General features: G+C 33.8%; 2 long non-coding RNA genes across 4 annotated transcripts; both read right to left on the bottom strand.

Annotated features, from left to right (window-relative positions):
- Positions 1–4,567: 4,567 nt before the first annotated feature.
- Positions 4,568–5,822, bottom strand: LOC114168340. The gene is made up of 3 exons (XR_003600662.1): positions 5,439–5,822; positions 5,236–5,330; positions 4,568–4,704 (listed from the first exon to the last, which is right to left on the bottom strand). It is a non-coding gene; the product is annotated as an uncharacterized LOC114168340 (long non-coding RNA).
- Positions 5,823–7,133: 1,311 nt separating this feature from the next.
- LOC114170652 lies at positions 7,134–9,455 on the bottom strand. Of its 3 annotated transcripts, none has more exons than XR_003601114.1 (3): positions 8,964–9,455; positions 8,575–8,655; positions 7,134–7,331 (listed from the first exon to the last, which is right to left on the bottom strand). It is a non-coding gene; the product is annotated as an uncharacterized LOC114170652 (long non-coding RNA). The 3 variants fall into 3 exon arrangements; XR_003601113.1 differs by having other exon boundaries at positions 7,151–7,331; positions 8,575–8,740; XR_003601115.1 differs by having other exon boundaries at positions 7,151–7,331; positions 8,575–8,740; positions 9,142–9,455.
- Between the last annotated feature and the right edge of the window lie 1,125 nt (positions 9,456–10,580).

The following is a 10,580-nucleotide window of genomic DNA, read 5'->3' as shown; positions in this document are numbered from 1 at the left end:
TCTTCTTCTAAGGATGTTGCTCATGAAGTTCTTTTAACTCATAAAACTCTTTTGCACACTTTTCATGATGAGCAATCCCCATTCCTCTTACTTTGTCAAGAAATCCTCACTTGTCTTGAGCATCCATCTCTTAAGGATCTACCTCCTTCAATACGTGCTCTCCTTCATGAATCTGAAGATATTTTTCCAAAGGATGGCCCTCATGGTCTTCCACCTTTTAGAGGGATTGAGCACTAAATTGATTTTGTCCTAGGGGCACGTCTTCCCAATAGACCAGCCAATAGGACAAACCCAATTGAGACTAAGGAGATAGAATATCAAGTGAGTGAGTTATTAGACAAGGGATGGGTTCAAAAGAGTCTAAGTCCTTATGTTGTACTTGTGTTGTTGGTGCCCAAGAAAGATGGAAAATGGCACATGTTCTATGATCATAGGACCATCAACAACATCACCATAAAATATAAGCATCCAATCCCAAGACTTGAATTACATTGAGCTAAAATATTTTCAAAAATAGACCTCAAAAGTGGTTATCACCAAATTTGAATTCAAAAAGATGATGAGTGAAAAATCGGTTTCAAAACAAAATTTGGTCTATATGAATGGTTGGTCATGCCTTTTGGCCTAACCAATGCTCCAAGTACATTCATGCGCCTAATGAATAATGTCTTGACGAAATTTTGTGGTTGTTTATTTTGATGACATTCTAGTGTACAATGGTAATTCTAGTCTTCATGTGGGTCATCTTAGAGTAGTGTTGTCTCTTCTACGAGACCATCAACTTTATACCAACATTGACAAGTGCACTTTCTGTGTAGAGAGTGTCATCTTCTTAGGGTTTGTGGTCAATAAAAGTGGGGTCAATGTTGATCCTGCAAAAATCAAGTCCATCCAAGAATGGTCTATGCCAAATAATGTTGGGGACATTCAAAACTTTCATGGGTTAGCTAGTTTTTATAGAAGATTTGTTCCTAACTTCTCCACCATTGCTTCACCCCTCAATGAACTTGTTAAGAAAGACACCTTTTGAAAGGGGTGAAAGGCAACAAAAGGCCTTTGATGATATCAAGGCTAAGCCCACCCAAGCTCCTATTCTTGCTCTTCCAAACTCTGAGAAAACTTTTAAGCTAGAATGTGATGTTATGGGGTTGGAATAGGTGTGGTTTTGTTGCAAGGCCATCCCATTACTTATTTTAGTGAAAAACTAAATTGCCATTCTCGTAACTATCCCACCAATGACAAAGAGCTATATGCCCTTATAAGAGCTCTTCATACTTGGGAGCATTATCTTGTGCCCAAAGAGTTTATTATCCACAGTGATCATGAAACTCTCAAGTATTTGAAGAGTCAACACAAACTCAATAAAAGGCATGCAAAGTGCGTTGAGTACTTAGAATAATTTCCTTATGTTATCAAGTACAAGAAAGGGAAAGCTAATGTGGTGGCTGATGCACTATCAAAGAAATACACTCTCTTAGCCAAGCTTGGATCCCAAATTCTTGGATTTGACAACATATGTGAATTATATATTTATGATCTCTTCTTTGCTAACATGTATGATTCTTGTCTCAATAAGTCCCAAGGTGGCTTTTACCTATCAAATGGGTATCTTTTCAAAGAAGGCCGCCTATGTATTCCTCTAGGTTCTCATAGAAAAATTTTGATCAAAGAAATTCATGAAGGGGACTTATGGGTCACCAAAACTTTAGCAATGCTTAAAGAGAAATTCTTTTGGCCCCATATGAAAAGGGAAATACAAAACTAGTTGTTTGACTTATTTGTATGCTAAGTTTAATGCAATGCCTATAGGGATATATACTTCTTTGCCTGTTGCTTCCACCCCTTGGGAGGACATAAGCATGGACTTTGTCTTAGGGCTTCCAAGGACTTCTAGGGGTGTTGATTCTATCTTTGTGGTAGTGGACCATTTTTCTAAATTGACACATTTTATACCATGCCACAAAGTAGATGATGCTAGCAACATAACAAATTTGTTCTTTAAAGAGGTGGTTTGCCTCCATGGCTTACCCAAATCAATTGTGTTTGATAGGGATGCTAAATTCCTAAGCCATTTTTGGAGGACCTTGTGGTCTCCGTTAGGAACAAAACTTTCTTTTTCTACTTCTTGTCACCCACAAACTAATAGGCAAACAAAGGTAGTTAATATATCCATTTTCACATTGCTTAGGGTTTTGCATAAGGGGAACCATAAATCTTGGGATTAGTATCTACCCCAAATTGAATTTGCTTACAATAGAGTGGTCCATAGCACCACCAAACTGTAACCCTTTGAGGTAGTTTATGGTTTTAACCCTCTCACATCATTGGACTTATTACCTCTTCCAACGTCTTTTGATTTTGTTCATAAAGAAGGGGTTTCTAAGTCTAGGTTCATAAAAAATTTTCATGAGAAGGTTAGAAACCAAATGCAAGCCCAAGTTGAAAAGATTGCTCATTTTAAAAACAAGGGCAAAAGAGTTCGGTCTTTTAATGAAAGAGACATAATTTGGTTGCACTTAAGGAAGGAAAGATTTCCTAACCTAAGAAAATCCAAACTTAGTCCCCGAGGTGATGGTCCATTCCAAATCATCAAGAAGATCAACAATAATGCTTATCAATTCGATCTTTCTGCGAAATATGGTGTGCATCCTACTTTCAATATTACTGATTTGGATCCTTTTGTAGGTACTTTTGATGATGAGGATGGCCATTGAGATTTGAGGGTAAATCCTCTTCAAGGGGGAGGGGATGATGTGACCCTAACAAGCCTAAGCCTAAATGCATCAACAAGCTCTAGCCCATCTCGAGGCCAAATCACTAGAAGCATGATGAAGAAGATCCACATGGGCCTCTCACAAGATGATCAAGTCAATCATGGGTTTTTCACTTTATTCACATGGACCAAAGACATCTCCAAAATATGAGTTGATGCATGGAGAAAGTAGTCTAGATTTAAATTAGGCCATTGTTTAAGCTTTTCTTTCAATAAATAAACTAGAACATTTGTGATTGCATGGTGTATCAATTGGGTCGAGCCCAATTTCTCTCGTTTGGCCGATCAAGGCAAGGAGATAAGCAAGCTAAGCATGATCAAGGCAAGGAGAGTGTGAAGGTGGCAAGGAGTGTGTGACAAGGACACTTGGCGTCATCTTGCATCACCTCCTACATCATATGGTCGGGCAAGCTTGCTCTTCAAGCTACATCTACGTTTCATTTTAGCTTAATTTGAATTGCAATAAGGAAGTTAATCTACTATAACTTCCTATGCACATGTGAGGGTTACTCTTGAATTGCAAAGTAGAAGCATGGTTGTTAAGAGCATTCCACTTCTTCTACTCTTATTTGAGAGTACACTTGGTTATCCTTCTCCTCCATCTCCTCTAGCCACCTTTCATACCATAACACCAATTCTACTTTTCATCTTCACAAATCCTCCATTTCCGAGAGCAAAGTTCAAATCCTTCTCCATTTCCACTGCATTTCCACTCATTCTAAGCATTCTCTATGGATCTCCTTCCATTTCTCCCCTAAGGACGTCCATCACTTTGTAAAGAGAGATTTCCTAACCATAGGAAGTCCAAACTCAACTCTCAAGGAGATGATCCTCTCGAAGTCCTTAAAAGAATTAATGATAATGCTTATAAGTTAGAATTGCCTATCGAGTTAATAAGACTTTTAATGTTTATGATCTTGTGCATTTTGCAAGTGGGACACATATGATGAGACACAATCTACAAATTTGAGTACCAATTTCTATCAAGAGGAAGGGGATGATGAAGCCCCCAAGCCACTAAAAAAATGAATATTCACAAAGAAATTTTTTTTAATTAATTTGTAGCTAATCCCTCGCTAACAACTTTTGCTACAGATTAACTATGAAATTGCTAGAGAATCTTTCGAAGCTAAATCCAGGTAGCTAATTAGAGAGGGATATAATCCCTCGCTATTTCGTAGCTAATTTGTCTTTAACCCCTTGCTTATCCCTCACTAAAGTGAAGTTACAAAGTTTTAGAACTTATAGCTAATCCACAGCTAGTTTGTCGCAATTTTCTCTCGCTAATCCATATATATTCTATCGCAACTTTTCTCTCGCTAATCCATAGTTAATATGTCACAACTTTTCTCTCGCTAATCCATAGCTAATTTGTTACAACTTTTCCCTTGCTAATTCGTAGTTAATTTGTCGCAATTTTACTCTCGCTAATCTATAGCTAATATGTCATAACTTTTCTATCACTAACCCTTGCTAATTTGTCGCAACTTTTCCCTCGCTAATTCGTAACTAATCAGTCGCAAGTTTGCTCTCGCTAATCCATAGCTAATTTGTCACAACTTTTCTATCGTTAATTCATAGCTAATCTATCACAACTTTTCTCCCACTAATCCGTAGCTAATTTATCACATCTTTTCTCTCGCTAACCCATAATTTTACACAAGAGATAAAGCAAAAAAAACTAGCCGCTTGGAAGCTAAGAATTTGACCGTCCAAGTTATCTTTTATATCAATAAAAATTGCATAGAGTTATCTTGACTATGAAATAGCTAATATTACGTAGAATAATAAAGGATTTACATTATCAAACAACAATAGTTAAAAGAAACAAAGTTGATCTGCGAAGACCATTAAAAAATGCATCCATACCAGCATTGGTATAATTAAAAGACCTTGATTTTCCAAGGCTTAAAACTTTAAATCATCAAAACCTGAAAAGCCAACAAATTACATAATGAGATTAAAAAAATATCTTACTGGATAATGAAAAAATAAGCTTTGACTCAATGAACATGGTCTTAGCATACAATTGTGGATATAACAATACCAATTCTCCCATGTGCCAAGTCATTTATCTTAATTAGACTATTTATACCATATAGATGCATGCGTATAAAATATTGGCATGTACTAAAAGTCTTAGTAATTGAGACTCCAACAAATTATACTTGAGGATACGTTTTAAAAGAATTTAGTTTATAGCATAATAAATTTATAAAACCTATCATCTAAGAACAACAATGATGCTTTACGTTATTCTATCTTCATGCAGGTAAAAGGTTAAGATTGAGGAAATCAAAACAAGTTTCCTTTATATCTTGGTTTTTCGTTAGAGGCAAGGAATAGGAGAGCAAATATATTGCTCTATGTCAAACCAATGAAAAGTATATTTTATCTACCTTGCAGATACATTTCAACGAAAAATGAATTAATGTAAGGGAATTGTCTCTGGAATCTCCAACCTGAAACAAATGATACTTTGTCTCCTCCTCCGTCAATTTTCCAATTGACCTCTCTCTCTCGCTATTGGCATTAACCTTATGTCATTTTCACGATCCTACAAATTCTAGCAAGAAGTCATTATTCAGCCAAATGATTTTTCGATTACAGAGTTTTTATGAAAAAATAAAAACCCTAAATTAGAGATTTTTTGGATTATACTTACCTTTACTACAAAACTGACCGATTCTGATTGGGCCAAGCATGTGAATCCTACCGTGAGTGAGTCCAATCTTAACAGAAACCATTCAAGAATGCGAGAGTGAGAGGATCTCCAAATGTCGAAGAGTAGGTGTCTAAAAGTTATAGGGTTTGGAAATGGCTATGAGAGTGAATCGCATAACGTGTGGAAAAAGAGAGGGATTATTTGGAATGAGTGACCTAGCAAGAGAAAAGAGAGGGAGAAAGAACCCGATTGTTGACAGAGTTTGCGAGATTTGGAGGAATATCAGAATTGTGTCCATTGAAGACCGCAAGCTACTCTACTATGTATCTTACCTTTGTTGTCTCTCTTTCCCTTCTCGTCTCTCTTACAGAGGAGACGAAGGAGTTGGAGTATGATTAAGGAGAAGAATGTACCAGAGTCTGAAATAAGAAGAAAGTGAATATTTGAATAATCTGAAAATGTGGAAAAGGACACAAAATAGTTCCTTGGTTCGTCACTTTCAATAAATTAAAAAAGATATTTTCTAAATAGAAAAATATAAAACAACTTCAATATTTTTTTTTTAAACTTTATGAATAAATAAAAAATATAATCAGTTTCAGTTAAAGTATATATCCATAATATATATTTATCATAAACTTATAATTCTTTTAAAAAAATTAAAATTTATATTTCTAATTTTCTATCTCATTTATTATATATCTTAATTAATTTATTAATATTTATATTTATAATTTATATTTCAACATAAAAAATTATATTTAAAAAAAGTTAAAATATTTAAGTTAAAAAATACTTTTAAAACACTTAAATTAAAATAATTTTAAAATATTCAAATTAAAAATAATTTTAAAATATCTAAACTAAACATAATTTTAAAATATTTAAATTAAAAATATGTATGTATACTAAAATCAAAAATAATTATAGTACATAATTGAGAAAGATTAGCTACAAATATATTTTTTGATAAATCTGTAGCAATTTTTTTACGAATCAGCTACAATTCTATTCCTTTGTTATTTCGTCAAAAATCAATCAGAGAAATCAATAAGAGATTAGCTACAAATATATATTCTATTTAATCTATAGTTATTTTGCTACAAAGAAGCTACAAATTGTTTCTTTTGTCATTTCCTTGCAAATTAGTGAGGATTAGTTACAAATATAAGTTCCTCCAAATTTGTAGCTATTTTGCTACAGGCTCACTATAATTTTATTCTTTCGTTATTTTCTTGCAAATTAGTGAAGGATTAGCTACAAATATTTTTCCTCGCTAATTCACTACAAAAAAATGTGTAAGTAGCGACAATTATTTTTGTATTTTACGTCATTTTTAACCGTCGTTATTTACTTGAGTGACGTTTTCCAAAAATGTCGTAATTCTTGCCGTCACAAAGTATAATATGGTGATTTAAAATGAATCACCGCAGCAACCGTCATTTTATACTATGTATAAAGAAGTAAATAACGTCAATTAAAACTGACGTAATATTTTTAATAGAAAACAAATTCAATGAAAAAATGACATTTAAAACTGACATTATTATCATTATATTATGATATTTTTAATTGTCAATACTATAATTAATTCTTAGATAAATTACGTCATTATCAAGTGTCAATACTAAAATTTATTTTTTATGATAGTTTAAAATATATAAAAAATTATAAGACTATAAAAAAAGAAATTAATAGACTAAATTATTTTATTATCAACATAACATAATTACACCAAAATACCAAAATATTCAATCATCCAAAAAAAAGACAACATTAAAATTTGACAAGGCAATTATAAAACATGCACTGCTAATTTTAAATTGTTTTGCTTCCACCACTTGATCTTAGTATATTATGTGTAGATGGCACACCACTTCCAACATTCGGTGCCTACAATAAAGAAAGAATATAAGTATATATGAGTAAGTGAAATTCAAATAAATTAAGAGATCCTTACAAGGGAAAAGGTGTTCTATCCTCAAAACAATAAAATGAAATAGTTAATTAAAATAATTAGTAAACCAAAGAATTCATTCAAAGAAAATATAAAATAAAACAGAATATATATATATATATATATATATATATATATATATATATATTAGGCACATTTATAAAATAAATGTCAAAATGTATTTTATAAGTTTTAAGCATTTTATCTTCTTAAACTTCAAATGAAGAAGGATTGTTCTTCTTCCCATTAGCAATGTTTTTGAGGATTATTATTAGCTTTCAGATTTTAGGATAAAAACTAAACCCAATTCGTCTAAAGGTGTTACAGCCCCAACAATGTTTTCTTGATCATTATTAGCTTTTTTTAGATAAGAAAATAAATTAAACTTCTCGCGTAAACAAAAATGAACCGATGCACTATATTTTTAGAAAATCACATTTCACTCCTTTAAAAGCTAAAAACTATTTTAATTTAACAGACTTTCTTTCACACATATGCCATAGTTACGTAATAGAAACTAAGAAATACTCTGGATCATTATCACTCATACGTTCTTTATAACTTCAAGCATGCTGAATTATTTAAAAACTCATTAACAACAACTCATTTTCACTTCAAGCATGATAGAAGATAAAGAATCAATGGCATGCCATGTTATAGGTAATAAGATCAGAAACCATCTAGCTGCATCTACTGAAAGAGTTTCATACCAAAAGCAAACTTGTTACCTCTAGAGCAAACATATTTTTCACTTTGGAAGTAAATCATCAAATTAATTTATTGGTGGAACCAGGAAGACATTAAATTGAAAATAACATAAAGCATTTCTACTTACAAGATATATTAAAGGTTGATTAGTGCCATGGATAGCACAATCAAAGTAGTGAAGCCATTAAAAAGATGAGGACAAGAACAAAATTATGTTAGATATTTCATTTTGTCTCTTGCTTTCGACCCCTTATAATTTATGCCAAATATTTCAAAAGCCCCGAGTTAGTTTCATTCCAAAGAAAATTTAAACATGTAAAGTCTTGAAATTGAGAAAATCCAAGATCAGATAGTCATTCTTTCTTGCACGAAAAAAAATAAATACCATAATAGCTAGCTTAGAGCAGAAAAATACGAATGCACTAACTAATAAGAAAATTTGGGGCAAGGAGAAAGGGAAGTTATGTATACCTGATTTTGGGGAACTTTTTCATCTTCGATCAAGCTACATTCTCATTACTTTACCATCACTATTGCCATCTTAGCTAGCACCTGAAAAACAGAGTCAACATGCAGTAGGTTTAGACAGATCCATATCACGTCTCCACATCTCCATCTTCATCCAAAACCAACACGCCTATACACACAAGAATAGAATCACAATATTTATTACCTTAATCACTCACATATCAATACAAGATAAGAAAAATGCTAACAGAGAAATAAGCATCAGAACAACATGCATAGAAAAATCACCCACAATCAGCAATCAATTTTTAGAAATTAGAAGAGAAAAAGAGTTCTTTGTAGTGAGCCTTTGTGTTGTCCAATAAAAGATGGAATGGATATTTCACACATACAATGCTGACAGCACTAGATGCAGGGGGTGGCGATGGAGTTTCTAGTCACGATAGTGGTGGCAAATGACGACACTAGCAGCGGTGTTCGCCAGAGAAATCAAACTAGTTGTGGGTAAGCAACTCAACCACTCTATTTGTAGAACGAGAAAAAGAAAAGGGTTTTCTTCTCCAATCACACCTTCGAAGGCAGCGAATCTCTTCTCCGATCGCAGACTTGCAGACTCCAATCGCAAATAGTGGGTTGAGAGAGAGGAAGAGCATCAAACACTAATCGCAGACTCACAGATTCTATTCGTGCCTTCGAAAGACAATGACTTTCTTCTCCAATCGTAGATTTTGCAACCAACCTCTCTTTGAAGATACCGCAAATGCAGGACTAAGTGGAAATGTTGAAACCCTAAATCAAAACATCAAAATGCATCCTAAATGAGAGGATGAAAATCAATATTTTTTAGACTGAACTGGGAAATGGAAAGGGTTTGGCAAATAGAAGTTGCGATATTAGAAAAGGATAATGATATTCCAACAAAATATTTTGACAAGTATTTGACAAAGGTGACGTGGTAGCGGTTTTTTTAATTTTTAATAACGGAAAATGTTTGTTCGCACGTGCAGCTGAGAGAGAAACAAAGCTAAAATTAAATGTCCTTTAGAGAGAGAAAGTGAAGAGAAAAAAGGGGGGAAGTGAGGTCGATCCGTTGCACAGTGAGAAAGTGAAGAGAGAGAAGAGGGAAAGTGAGCCGGCCAGAGTTAGTGGTTCAGTGACAGAGAGATTCCGGCAACCATTTCGCCAGTGGGGGTGGAGGCTCGTTGTCAGTGAAACCGAAGACTGTCCCTACCATCCAGAAAACGAAGGTTTTGGAGTGGGTAGTATTTTTCGAAGTCTGAATCGACGTTGCTTGGTCGGCGGCAACCGTTCGGTGGTCTTGTCCGTTGCATTGTAAGTTTCTTTTGGTCCCATTTCACATTTGCGTAATGTGTTGGTTGATGATGAAGTTTTTCTCGTTTTCGTAAAGTTTTTTTTTGTTTTGCGAACAAGTTGGTATTCTACATGTTTGTTTTTGATGTTGTTGGGGAAAAGTGATTTGGTGGTGTTATGGTGAATGTTAGTGAATTTTTGAGAACCCATTTTTGCCGTTCGGTGTTGTCTGTTATAGAGGTTTAGGTACTTGAAAATTTGGAAGAAACCCCATGTTTTCTAAGTCTGTATATGTGTCCTCGTTTGTTGTTGTCTGTAATGTAAAATTTTTGGCAGTTACGTTATTTGTATTTGTCTGCTTTGTGCCTACATCCCCATAATGTTGATTTGGTTACTTTAGAGTTGTCATTTGTGGGCCTGTGTGATTATTCTCATAAAACTTTTCCAGTAAATAAGCATAATTGTTGGTCATTACGAAAAAAAAAGAAAAAAATATTATGTGTAACCTTTGAATATCATCTTCTGTTCAGGTAGTTTGAGGGTTAGTGAAAGATCCTTTTTCCATGAAAACGTAGTGGCCGGAGTAGTTGGTCATCACAAAGTTATGGCTGGTGAATGTGGATTGAATGAGAAGGTATTTTTATGTTGTAATTTGTAGATTGGGTTGACATGAATTTGTTGTATAAATCGAAATGAAG

This window comes from Vigna unguiculata, chromosome 11 (assembly GCF_004118075.2).
Source record: "Vigna unguiculata cultivar IT97K-499-35 chromosome 11, ASM411807v1, whole genome shotgun sequence".
NCBI classification, from domain to species: domain Eukaryota; kingdom Viridiplantae; phylum Streptophyta; class Magnoliopsida; order Fabales; family Fabaceae; genus Vigna; species Vigna unguiculata.
The sequence above is the reverse complement of the archived record's forward strand: the minus strand, read 5'-3'. Positions and strand labels throughout refer to the sequence as shown.